We start from the raw sequence: 12493 nt of genomic DNA on the forward strand, positions 1-12493 counted from the left end.
TATGAATATATCCACACATACATACATACTTTTGTACAAGTTGGGCTGGCAAAAGCAACAGCAAAAGCCTCAGCAAATCGTTCTTAGCTTACGTCATACACATGTCTATGCTGTGCTCCGCTGCCATGTATTTGGTTGGATGGATGTGGAGTAACATGCAATAGACGAATAGCGCAAAGTGGAAGTTAGAGATGGAGCAGTAGCGCGGAAGAATTTCTAAGTCGACGAAGCAGCGTGAAAAAGGCGCGCACGAAATACAAAGTAAACAGATAATGAAACGAGAAAAAAGCGCGCGTTGGTAGGAGAGTAGTGGTGCCCGCGGGAAGGAAGCTTACAAAATGTGGGGGTCGGAGTTGTGTTGCCTTAGGCATATTTGAATACGCTATATAAGCGTGTGTGTGTGTGTTTATGTGTTGTGTGATTTAGTGCCGTTGGTGTGTACTTTTTGACTGCGTGTCACAATCTTGTCAAAATCGTAAAAGCGCACAACCACAACACGGTAAACTTGATACGCGTTAATGCTGGTCATACACACACATACATATATACACTTACATATATAATGGTGTACATTTGAATGTGGAAAAATATTGTAGATAAGAGTGTCGGAGTCGGAGGCAAAATATTGATTGCTTGGAAGATGTTGAATATTTAGTTTTGAATTTAATTTGTGCCAGTGCTTATGCTATGTACCTCATTTATGTAACACCTTTTTTTATTATATAATTATTGATTTTACTTTTCTTATTGTTTATAACAGATGCATTTAATTTAAATTTATTAAGTATTTTGTAATACAAAAATATATTTTTTGTGGTTTTAATTTTTTTTCTCACAGTTAATTTCCGCAAATAAATATTTTATTTGACTTACTTTGAATTTATATTAAATTTGAAAATTAATAGGTATTAATTTCAGTTTTATTTTATTTCAATTTTAATTTTAATTCTAACTTTAATTAATATGTAATATAATACAATAATTAATTACAATTTTAGTTGCAATAATATTTATTGCTAATTTAAAATTTAATTTTTATTTTAAATTTATATTAATTAAAATTTTTAATTTACTTCATTTTTAATTTTAATTTTGATTTTAATTCTCATACTAATTTTGATTTTATAATGAGTTTTAAAATGTATAATGATCTTATCTTTGTTTTACTTAATTTTTAATTTCAAATTTTAATATTAATATTAATTTTGATTTTAATTCTCTTACTAATTTTTTTATATTAAATTTTAAAATTAATTTTATAAAATTAATAAAAATTCAATTATAAATTTAATACTAATTTTATTTTTATTTTACTTCATTTTAAATTTAAATTTTAATATAAATATTAATTTTGATTTTATTTCTCATATTAATTTTTTTATATTAAATTTTAAAATTAATACAAATTTTTTTTAAATTTACTTTTTTTAATTTCAAATTTTAATGTTAATTTTAATTGTGATTTTAATTTTCATGCCAAATTTAATTTTTGCTTTTGCTTGAATATTTATTTTTACCACCGCTCTGCCAGCAGCATAACTTCTATTTTGATGACGATTGTTTTTATTACCTTTTCTACCCGTGTCCCGCTGTTTATCTCCCGTTTTTGCAAACTATATTCGACATTCTCTCAGAATTCTTCAACGTGGCGCTTTTACACCGTCCCTTACCTTATTCACATGTGTGTATTGTTGTTCTGGAGGCAGTCACGCTTTTTTTGTTTTTGTTTGGCCACAAAAACATTACGTGCGCACATATGTAACAAAATATTTCCCAATTAAAATTCTATTACTGCTTGCACTTATTAACTTGTTGTTGCTTTGTTAGTTCTGCCGTCAGGCATCCACTACGCAGCAGCAACGGTGCGGCGACGGCGCAGCAGTAGCGTGTAGCAGCAACTCTACAAAGTGTACACAGTGACAACAATTTGCATATATTGGCGCACACAACAACAAAGCACACACGCATACACCTAAATATATGTATGTGAGTACATTGTGTGAGTGTTGATTGTGGCTTCATCGGCAATCGGCGCTGGCCAGCCGACCTGGCTCGCTGACTGATTGCTTGCATGCTTAGCTGGCTGCTTCGCTGGCTAGTTAGCTAGTCAGCTACATCACTATGTACAACTGTATGAATATATATATGTGTGTGTGTATGTGTGCTCATACGTTTAAGGAGGTATGTGTGCGTGTAGCTATGTGGCTGGCTGACTGACTCTCCAACTCTTTTGGCCTTTTCGGCAGTTCGGCGTTTTAGTGCGATTCCAACGTTTCACATCGCTTGTTGTTCATAATCGTTGTCGTCGTAGTCGTCGTCGTCGTCTTCTTTGTCGTCGTATCCGTCACTGTTGCCGTCGCTTGCGTTTTGCGTCCGCATCCGGTTCACGTTATCATCAAACAGTAAAACAGAAAAAACACCACAACAACTCGAGAAGAAACGAAATGTATGCCAAAGTGTTGGAAAAAATAGATTCAAGTGTATTTTGAAATCTCATAAAAGTGCTGAATTGTGTCATACATACTAAATGAAATCGCTTATGTTATGAGTAATTTAAATGAAGTGACAATGGATTTGCTGAGGGCATAATAGCAATTTTGAATTTTAGCAAATTTAGCGTGAATTTCCGTAACTTTAATTTAATTATATTAACGGCTGCAGATGTTTGCAGTAAAAACGTTGAAATCAAATCTAAAAACAATATTCCAGTTAATAATAACACAACTGAAATGAAATCCAATAAAATATTAAATAGTAAATGCCATCAAGGCTGACTGAAACATAAAAAATAATAAAATAAATAACCTCAAATAGCACTCATCTTACTTACTCAACTTGTTGGTAAAATCAAAATCAACTTTTAAACTCTCTTGCTTCTTGCTCTTCGCTTGCGCTTTTCAGAATGTTTTAAAAATTCGCTTTGATTTCGGCATAAACGCCAAAATGTGCTCGTCAAAATTGCTACACATTTCATTTTTTGTTTCGATTTTATTCAGCAAGACTTTTCTTCAATTTGCCGCTGCTCACCCCACTGATTTTTATGGTTCCTACGTCGCGCTGCTTTTTACGCTTTTCATTCGTGCGCTGCCGTCGCCGTTGCTGTTTCGCTTTCGTTTTCACTTTTGTCTGCTGCTTCTGAAAATCACATTTCTGCACTCGTTTTATTTTCGTGCCCATTTTCGTATTCCTAGCTATCTAGGTTTAGCACTTGTCTCATGACGAAACTTTTGGCAGCCAACACTAAAACTGCACACACACTATATACAAGTATATATATACTCGTACATATGTGTGTGGATACATCTGAGGGTACATCTCTCTACTTGACGCCCATTTGCCGCCCTTAAAGGCTGGCTGTTGGCTGCTCGCCGTTCGCTGCATAGTTTCGTGTCGCCCTCGTCCAACTATTTTAAAATAATTCGTGCTTTTTGCTGCTCAAATATCGCATGCGAATTAACCTTGAAAGCTGTCGCACAGTGGGCACAAAGCACGTGAGTTTTCCTTGTTTTCTCTTTTCTCTTGTTCGCTTCCCTTGTTTGTTTCGCATTTGTATGCGCTAATTTCGTGTGGTTTGTGCGTCCAGCGCATGAATAATTCATGCAATCGCCACTTCTGTAGTGTATGTGTAGCGGCGAGCGTTGCTAAGTTGCTATATAATTCGATTTCGAATTATTCAAAAAAAATATATAAATTTTCTTCAATTTGTTGTTTGGCGTTCGAATTTGAGTTATTAACACATGTGCGCCATTTACATGCTGGTCGAACAAGCGCCTTAAATTTTTTTCTTTTGTGTTCGTTCTTGTGGTGCCTCTTTCGGCACCCTCGCCGCCTCACTAGCTACAACAACACACCCAGAGACGTGCACATATTTCACGCTGTTAAATATTTATGGATTTTCCTTTGTCAAATGCCCCGTAGCGTTGTGCTGATATGCGCCCAAGCACACTTGTTTGCAACCTGTTTAATTGCATAGACTTGTAGGAGAATGTGTAGTCTGCTTTTCAGCGCCGCACGCTCGTGCACTAATGATGAGCGCTTTGTTGGCTGCAGGTGTCAAGGTTAGATGTTGATAGTTCGCTTCTGACTTAAGGGCTGCAATCACTGTATACTTCTATGTGCACATGTGTGTGTATGTGTATGTGCTTGCATGGCTGTGCTATAATTACACAATCTCAAGCACTAATTGCTTGTATGTGCTGAGCGGGGCGCGGTGCGTTGTGGCTTATATTATGCATACAATTTTTCTGACATAAAAATGCAAATATAAAGTGCTTGTTGTTGCTATTGTGTATGTGTGTATTTGTTTAAGTTTGGTTATTTCCAATTGGCCTTGTGTGTAGGTTTAGCTTTCGGGAATTCGTCGAGTGCCCTAATCAACTGAATAAAACACAAGAAATGCAATTGAATTTGCTTTGTTATGAAATAATTTTTAGTTTTAGTGTGCAAAATGATATTTTTTCTTAAATATAGACATTTTGCCTTAATTTAATAATTTTAATTGAAGGTAAATTCGTGTAGTTTTGGAAGTTTTTAGAGCTTGGTTTGTATTTTTCAATTATTCATCTATAACTCTTCACACCTCTAGAGCTCTAAAGTTGAAAACTTATTTTAATACATCTTTCCTCATTCATAAGAAATGCAACCGATCAGAATTTTCTTTTCATATGCTCAGATGGCGAATTTTTTATTAAAATTTTTCAATTCTTGTTAAAAAATTTTTAATTTTTCAAAATTTTTAAATTTTTCAAAATTTTCAAATTTTGTTAAAATTTTTAAATTTTTGTTTTCTTTTTCAATTTTTAATCCCAAATATTTTGTATTAAATATTAGACTTTCTAAGTTTAATTCCAATTTCGTGAGATAAGTATTAAAAATCGATCAAATATAAACTGTTTGCATATGTAACTGATGTTAATGGATTGAAGGCTCTGTGTGAGCTCTAGTGCAAAATTAATTTTTATTAAGAATTTTCATGATTAATTTTTTAGTGCATTGTTAGCCACCAAGCATGTGGTACTATAATTCTGGACTTTCCACATATGCAGCTGCGCTTTCTAAGATCTTTGAGCCTTAAAAATATTGAAATCTTCGGCCTTGCAGACCCTACGAATACCTAATATCGATCAAGTGACTTGAAATGCTTTCCAAATTTTGCACTTTTAGTATAGTCAGGGTCGAAATATGACGTATTTGAATAACTATCTCACTGAACTTCAAATATTGGACTAAAAGTAATAAAATTTTTGATTGAAATGAATTTTCGTTCTAAAATACCGCTAAGTGCAACCGTACGCAAATATATATACACATACAGCACAAATTGTTCATAAGTGTAGCTACAAGTATATATGTACATATATGCAGTATGTAAGTACATAATTGTGCACTGACTCACACGCACATATGTCAGTGCTAATCAAAAGCACAAATAATGCTATATGTATGTCAAAATACTTGAAAATTTGCCACAACTTCAACGGAAAACGATAAGTGAGCACTCAAAACTCATCAATGTGGGGACTAAAATGAGTTGCGTTTGCAAAAAAGTTATCTTGTAGACGGAAATACTTTGTGAGCAAAAAATTAGCACAGAAAATCGATTAAAAAAAAACTATTTTTTATAGATAAGCAGACCAGCGTTTTGCTGAAGCAGTACTAGGGTCACAATGCCGTTATAGCGTAATAACGTTACCTGCGATGGTCAAATTAATGATTTTTCAATTTTTTTCACCATTCACAAACAGATTGAACATAAAAGTATTCGCGACTATTGGCTTATAAGCATTATGTATATACACAGAGTTGCTTTTGCTATGTAGATAAGCGCCGTAGCCAAAATTATATATACATATGCATGTTTGTATGTGTGCTTGCTTGTGCGGTAGAAGATGCTAATCAGAGCGCACTAATTCACTGCTCACATGTTTGATTATTTATTCGGTTATTCGGTTATTGTTGTCAAGCCGCCACGGGCGCTGTGCTCTGTGACGATGCGCTAACTATAAATATTTTTATTTATTTTTTTGTATAAATGCGTGCCATATGCGTGTGGGTTTGTTTCTCGGCGCTATTATAATAATATATAATAATTTATAATTTTATAATTAAATTTTTCCCTTCTGATTTGGCAAGAAATCTGTAATTAAAAAAAATAGAAAAAAAATTATAACAGCTTTACAAATAAAAGGATCAGTTAAAGCTAACGGCTTGTAATTGACAAGTGTCATTGGTCAAATGCTGCATACCGTTAAAAAAGCGGACAGGTGCATCGATATATTTGTTATGCCACTAGCACATCGTGAGAGTGTGTGTGTTGTTTCATGCAAATTGACTTGAAATATATATACTACACACACACACACTTATATTTACATATATGCATGCTTCCTTGCAAATTTCGCAGCAAGCCATGCTATTTTAGTTACCGTTATATTCTACGGTTTTCTCTTCACTTGCATTCATTTTCCATGCAAATGTATTTTAATATAATTTTTTATCTGTATTTTACTGCTATTTTTGTTGCACTATAAGAAATAATTTAAAATGATTTGTTGTGCGCTTTTCAAAATGAATTTAGTTCAATGTCAGCGGCGTCGCAGCGGTGCCGCACAGCATACCGCATACTCACGCATACATACTAAGCACACATACATACATGTTTGTTGTGTGTAGGTGAAACGCCAGCACAGTGTCACAAACTGCCTTTGAATTATGAGTTTGCATTTGTTTGGGTCAGTGGAAGAAGCAAAGCAAAAACATGAAAATAAAATCGAATGAAATGTCAGAGGTGTGTGTATGAGATATACGTATCTCATAAATATGAAAAACATAAATTTAAACATAAGTCAAAAATGAAAAGAAAACTCGGTCATTCAGGTATTTTAGGCAGTCGGTCTAATAAATTGGGTCAACTAAACCGAGTGCAGCACATAACTAACACGTGCGTACATATATGTATGTATGTATATAGCATATGCTGATGCCATACAGTGCTAAAATGTGCTAGGTTGAGGGGTATTTCTTTGAATAAGTATTTGAAATGGGTGTACATTTTTCTAAAGTTTGTACTATTTGGTCGTACTTCGCCTTGAAAATGGAGCTGTTAATAAGACAACAACATACTAAACAAAAAACTGGAATATAAGTAAATGAATTTGAAAGTTGTGTAAAAGTTATTGAACCGAGACATTGTGATTCGCGCAATTTTGTGTAGAACTCGAAAGATTTTATTTAATTTTATGTACTTTTATTTATTTTTAATACTTTTATTATGTGCAGAAACGATAGTAATTCATATGGACACTAAAATTATTTAATATTTAGCATTTACTTACAAAATGCAAAGAGAAATGTAAATCTGTGTGAATTTAGGGTCACTAATAACTAACGTCAATGCCATGGCGTGGAATTTTTTATTAAAAAACCTTTAACTTGGGAAGCTATGGGAACTATACTCAAAGGCACTCAAAGCAATATTTCTCATAGCAAAAAAGAGCATAACAACATATTTATATGGCTACATGCCATAGTAGTTCAATCCGTTTGGAGACTTTAGTGAATCTTGGACTATAATCTGTGCCAAATTTCATTTCTCAAATAATTTTTTTATATAAGGATTTGATTTTACTCGGTTAGTTTTTATGGCAGCTTTTTGCTATAGTAGTCTAAAATCGGCGGTACCGTTGAAGCTACTAATTCTTCTCTTAAAGAGAAAATGGTGTGTCGAAAATTTCACATCGATATCTCAAAAACTGAGAACCAAACAGGCGGACATTGCTAAACTGCCTCAGTTCGGCACGTTAATCGGTTCTACATATCGTCAACTAAAATGAAAAACAACGAATTATCAAAAAAAAAAATTCGAAAATTGCTGTCGGATATAATAAGCAATATACTTATAACCATTTTATAACCAAAACTAAAATTTGTTTCAATATGAGTCTGTGATAACCAATATATATCAGATATAATAACCAATATATAACCAATTCATAACCATTTTTTTCAATATGAGTATGTGATAACCAATATATAAGAAATATATAACCATTTTGTAACCAAAGCTTAAATTTTTTCAATGTGAGTAGTTTCTATTTTAACGTTTTTCCTTCGCTTGTAAACTTATGAAAAGTGATGTTACGTTATATAGAATTTTCCACATTTCCTTCTGGGTGACAAGCTTAATATACCCTATTCGAGCCATGACAAGAAAAAAAATTGTGATTTTTTCAGTTCAATCCTTCAACTCAAACATTATTTAGCGATTAATAAGAATATAATAAATGAAACTTTTTCCAAACCCCGCTCTTTTGACCAATGTAAATGTCAGAACTCAGCATGATTTCGCAATCATCACTGCAGTACAAATTTACGCTAACCTAAAGCTAACTCCACGAAGCGCATATGACTTTCATTTAGCTTATAGTGAATACGAGAGAGTGAGATAATTTCAAGCACAATTTCCGACACATTTGTGGCAAACGCTCTGTTGCGCTTTCTATAGCCACAAATGCCTGACCATTTCACAACAACAACAAATGCTTGACACCTTTCACGCCCATAACGCACAACTCGATCCAATTAATGTGTGTCAACCGCAGACATATTCGCACCGCCGTTGCGTGTTTGGCGAAATTTTGCGTCGCTTTGCGTGGACGAACACTCTCGTCAGCTTCAACGTCAACGTCATGGCATTTGTGCAGTTAGTCAGAGCACCGCTCACTCATCTGTCGGCGCGGTGCGTCTGCCTTAACCTGCTTTTGTGGTGACGCCGTCAACTCTTCTTCGCCTTTGCTTGAATTTATTGATAATATTTGTCTTTCCTTTTTGTTCTTCAAATGTATTTATTTATTTATGCAAAAAATTAACTTTTACGCCGCCTCACTTTGTTGTTTCGGCTATTTATAGCCGTTTATGTGAACGCGTCTCGCTTTAGTGCCGTGTGTGTGTGAATGTGTTCATGCGTGCGTGTTTTTGTTTTTGCAATGAGCTTGTGTTCATCATGATTAGTTGCTAGATTAGTTGATTGCATAATCACAAGATGAAAGGCGCAAAAGCGCAGAGTTGCACCCAATTATAAATTTTTACAGACGCACACACACTGACATGCACGCAGCCATAAAAATTTATGAATTGCCATAAATCAGCGCACTATGAAGAGGAGCCGATTGTATGTATCACGCAATTAAGTGTCAGTTGTACGCTGATTTACTGTAAGCGACAAGTACTTGTAAATTGCAAATAGTTTTGAAAAAAAAAAAATTATTTTTTTATAAGCGCGGTTTACTAGTTTTTGATTATTTGATTATTCCCTTTTTTTAATTCTTAAATTTTTCCCTCCTTAAAACAATTAATATTCGAATTTTTTTCTTTTATTGCATAATTTTTTTGATTCCCCAAAATGCAAATTAAAATCGAAAATTCCAAAAAAAAATAAATAATTTTTGGGTATGTAGTTTTACTGACTATTCACAGGCTTTTAAAGCTATGAGTGTATTAAAATTTTTTTTATTTATTGTTTTATACCCTTAACAGGGTGCCACAAAATTTATAACACGTAGAAAAACACCTCGGTGACCCATAAATTATATACATAAATATGTAGTCAGCATGACAAGCATACGGATTTACCCATGTTCTTCTATCTGTATGTATGCGTAAGCGATCTAGTCCCTTTGGGTTTTGAGATATCGACCTGACAATTTTCATACGCGTTTTTCTGTCCAAAAAGGTGTTCATATGTCGGAACTATCGATATTGGACCACAATATGACATTGCTGCTATACAAACTTACCAATCAAACTCAAGTCCTTTTATGGAAAACTTTGACAAGATATCTTCACTGCAAGCCGCGCCGAACAAAATGTCAAGATCGGACCACACTATACATAAAAATTGAACGATCGGTATAAAGTTCTTGTACTAAAATTATTATTTTTTCTCTTTTATAGCTTTGGTGCAACTGAAATTCACGTTTTTCTTGTTTTTTATTTTTTGGTTTTTCAACTTTTTTTTTTTATTTCGTTCCGCACCACAGTGCACAGCGTAGTGCACATTTTTACAACCGTATCAAATAACCAGCTAATTTACTTGGCAGCGCTTCTCTACAACACGCTCGCAGCGCAACGTTTCCGTATAAATACATATGCACATGTATGTATGTATTTTCTAATTGTTTAAATTTTCAGTTTTTTTCGACTGCTACGCCGCAGACTGCGGGCTGAGTTCACTTGTTTTTTTTGTTGCTGCCTAATTGTGTACCAAGGCAATTATCAAGGTTTCATTTGCGTTCAGCTTGTAATTACACTACCGTTGTGCTTATACATACGGACATGTGTGTGATATTGTTTATGTACACAAGCATATATATTATATATAGAAGTATTTAGACTGACCACTTTGTTTATGTTACAAATTGTGTTGTTGTTTTGGGCCTAAATTTTTGTAATAACAAAACTGGCCGACATTTTGGCTATTAAAGCGCCATATACATAAAAATTAAAAGTAATAATAAACGGTTAACAGTTTACATATCCACATAAGTACAAAAGCGCTAAGCAAGTGAAAAAAAAAAATAAATTTCATAACAAGAAAAAATTAATACAAATGTTAAATGAACTAAAGTAATTAGAATATTACGCTTAAATGTGCAAATAAACACACAAATAACTCTATTAGCCGCCATTTAGTTTAATTTTAGCTTTCCGCATAGTAAAAAACGAGTTTATTTCACTTTCATTGCACGCTAATTCGCTGCGACCTAAAAACCGGGAACAAAGGGCGCTAACTGTACTTTAAGTAGATAATTAACTAAAGAGTACTGTAATTAACAGTTACGCGCACCCAAGCGCATAAAATATTTGATGCTTTTGGACTACGTACTCAGCGCTCGCTGCAGCAATGCAATACGCTCAGCCAGTGCACACTGCGTATGAGTAAAATTTTTCCCCCTACATTTTCGTTACGTAAACTGCTTTGATTTATGCTTTCGTGTCACCTGCACACCCACGCACAATGCGCCGAAGATCTGTAAGCGTGTCATTCAAATTTGAATTTTATTAACTTAAACAAAAATATAATCATAAATTCACAATTCAATGGCGTCGTCATTAATGAGCTCATGTTAAACATATCTATTGTGTATTCAAGGCGAAGATGCTGTTGGCGGCCACTGAAATGAATTTCATAGTGTCACAAATATTTCTAGTTGCTGTTAATAAATTACCTAATCGCTGAATATCAATTTCAAGTATAAAACATAAAAGCAGATAAACATATATACCTACATACATATATGCGTGCATACATGTAGCTGATTTGCTGATCTCACACAACGCGCTCTTGACACTGACCAAAGCGCTGTCGCTGCCTTTACTGCCTTCGAAAAACACACAGACACAGATGTTTGCCATGAGTTTTCTATGCGCATAACTTCATTTTTATTAGTTTTTGCTACGCAAGTTAGCAGGTCTAGGAATTGGAAGGTAGCGACAACTTAATGCGTCAGTGGAACTTTCAAGCGGGTGTGTGTCTGTGCTGCAGCTAATGATCAACTTGTTTTGAGATTTTGTTGTAACACATCTAGAGACAATAAAGGAGGTGTTAAAAAGTTATTCAATAAAGTTATAGTGAAAACAAACAATAGTGTGAATGTTAGGGAAAATATTAAAAATTACAACTAAAATTAAAATTAACAACGAAATGTGTATGACGTGCTGTGTGTGTAGGTGTTTCAGAAAACGATTTTTCAAGTGATTTTGTGTGGGAAAATGATAAGCCCACGCTAGTAGATCTTCTGCTTTCAAGTTTTGCTATGTTTATTAAATTATTAATAGAAAATTAGCAAAAAACAGACACCATCTCTGTAATCTCTCTTTAGTCAAGAAAAACTTCTAGATATGTTGTTTTTCTTGACTAAAAAGAGATTACAGAGACAACATATATTGAAGTTTTTCTTGACTGAAGAGAGATTACAGAGAAGGTGTCTGTTTTTTGCGTTAAACCAATCATTACTAAAATTTTGGCTCCCTTGGGAGAAAATCAGTCATAGATACGTTGTAAACACTTTAATGGCTGAAAAGCTCATAGGAATTTTGTATGGTAATAACCGTTTGAAAAATGTTGCCTACATTTTGGCTCGCAGCTAAAATTTTTGTTTAATTTTTTTGCAGAAAAACTGAAATTGTGTCCCTCTCAATAGAAAATCTGTCGTAGATATGTCGGAACAATTTTAACGTCTGAAAAGCTTATAGAAATTTTGTACAAAACTATTCGTTGTTGTGATATTACAAGCTAGAGTAATAACAGTTTGGAAAATGTTGCCTACATTTTGGCTCGCAGCAAAAAATTAGAAAAATGACTTACAATAATTTCAATAGAACACAATTTTAAGCCACAAAAAAACATTTTTTAAAATAAAAATAATCGCTTACATGAACTTCTGCTTTCAGTACTTGGAAAATCAACACACTGAACATTCAATAGTGTGAAACC

At 33.8% G+C, this 12493-nt stretch overlaps 1 protein-coding gene across 12 annotated transcripts in view; it reads left to right on the forward strand.

The window, feature by feature from the left end:
* Positions 1–12493, forward strand: part of LOC120771936 (RNA-binding protein Nova-1) — an 88171-nt gene that overhangs the window by 49026 nt on the left and 26652 nt on the right. For 3 of the 12 annotated variants that reach the window (XM_040100248.1, XM_040100237.1, XM_040100280.1), the window contains exon 1: positions 2252–2446. The exons of 7 other annotated variants lie outside the window; for them this stretch is intronic. The gene's annotated coding sequence lies outside the window, so the exon portion shown is untranslated. Of the gene's footprint in view, positions 1–2251; positions 2447–12493 lie in introns of those variants that run through there. 2 more of the 12 variants (XM_040100300.1, XM_040100310.1) reach the window with 1 other exon arrangement.

The sequence above is a fragment of the Bactrocera tryoni genome, chromosome 1, assembly GCF_016617805.1.
Source record: "Bactrocera tryoni isolate S06 chromosome 1, CSIRO_BtryS06_freeze2, whole genome shotgun sequence".
In the NCBI taxonomy this organism is placed as follows: domain Eukaryota; kingdom Metazoa; phylum Arthropoda; class Insecta; order Diptera; family Tephritidae; genus Bactrocera; species Bactrocera tryoni.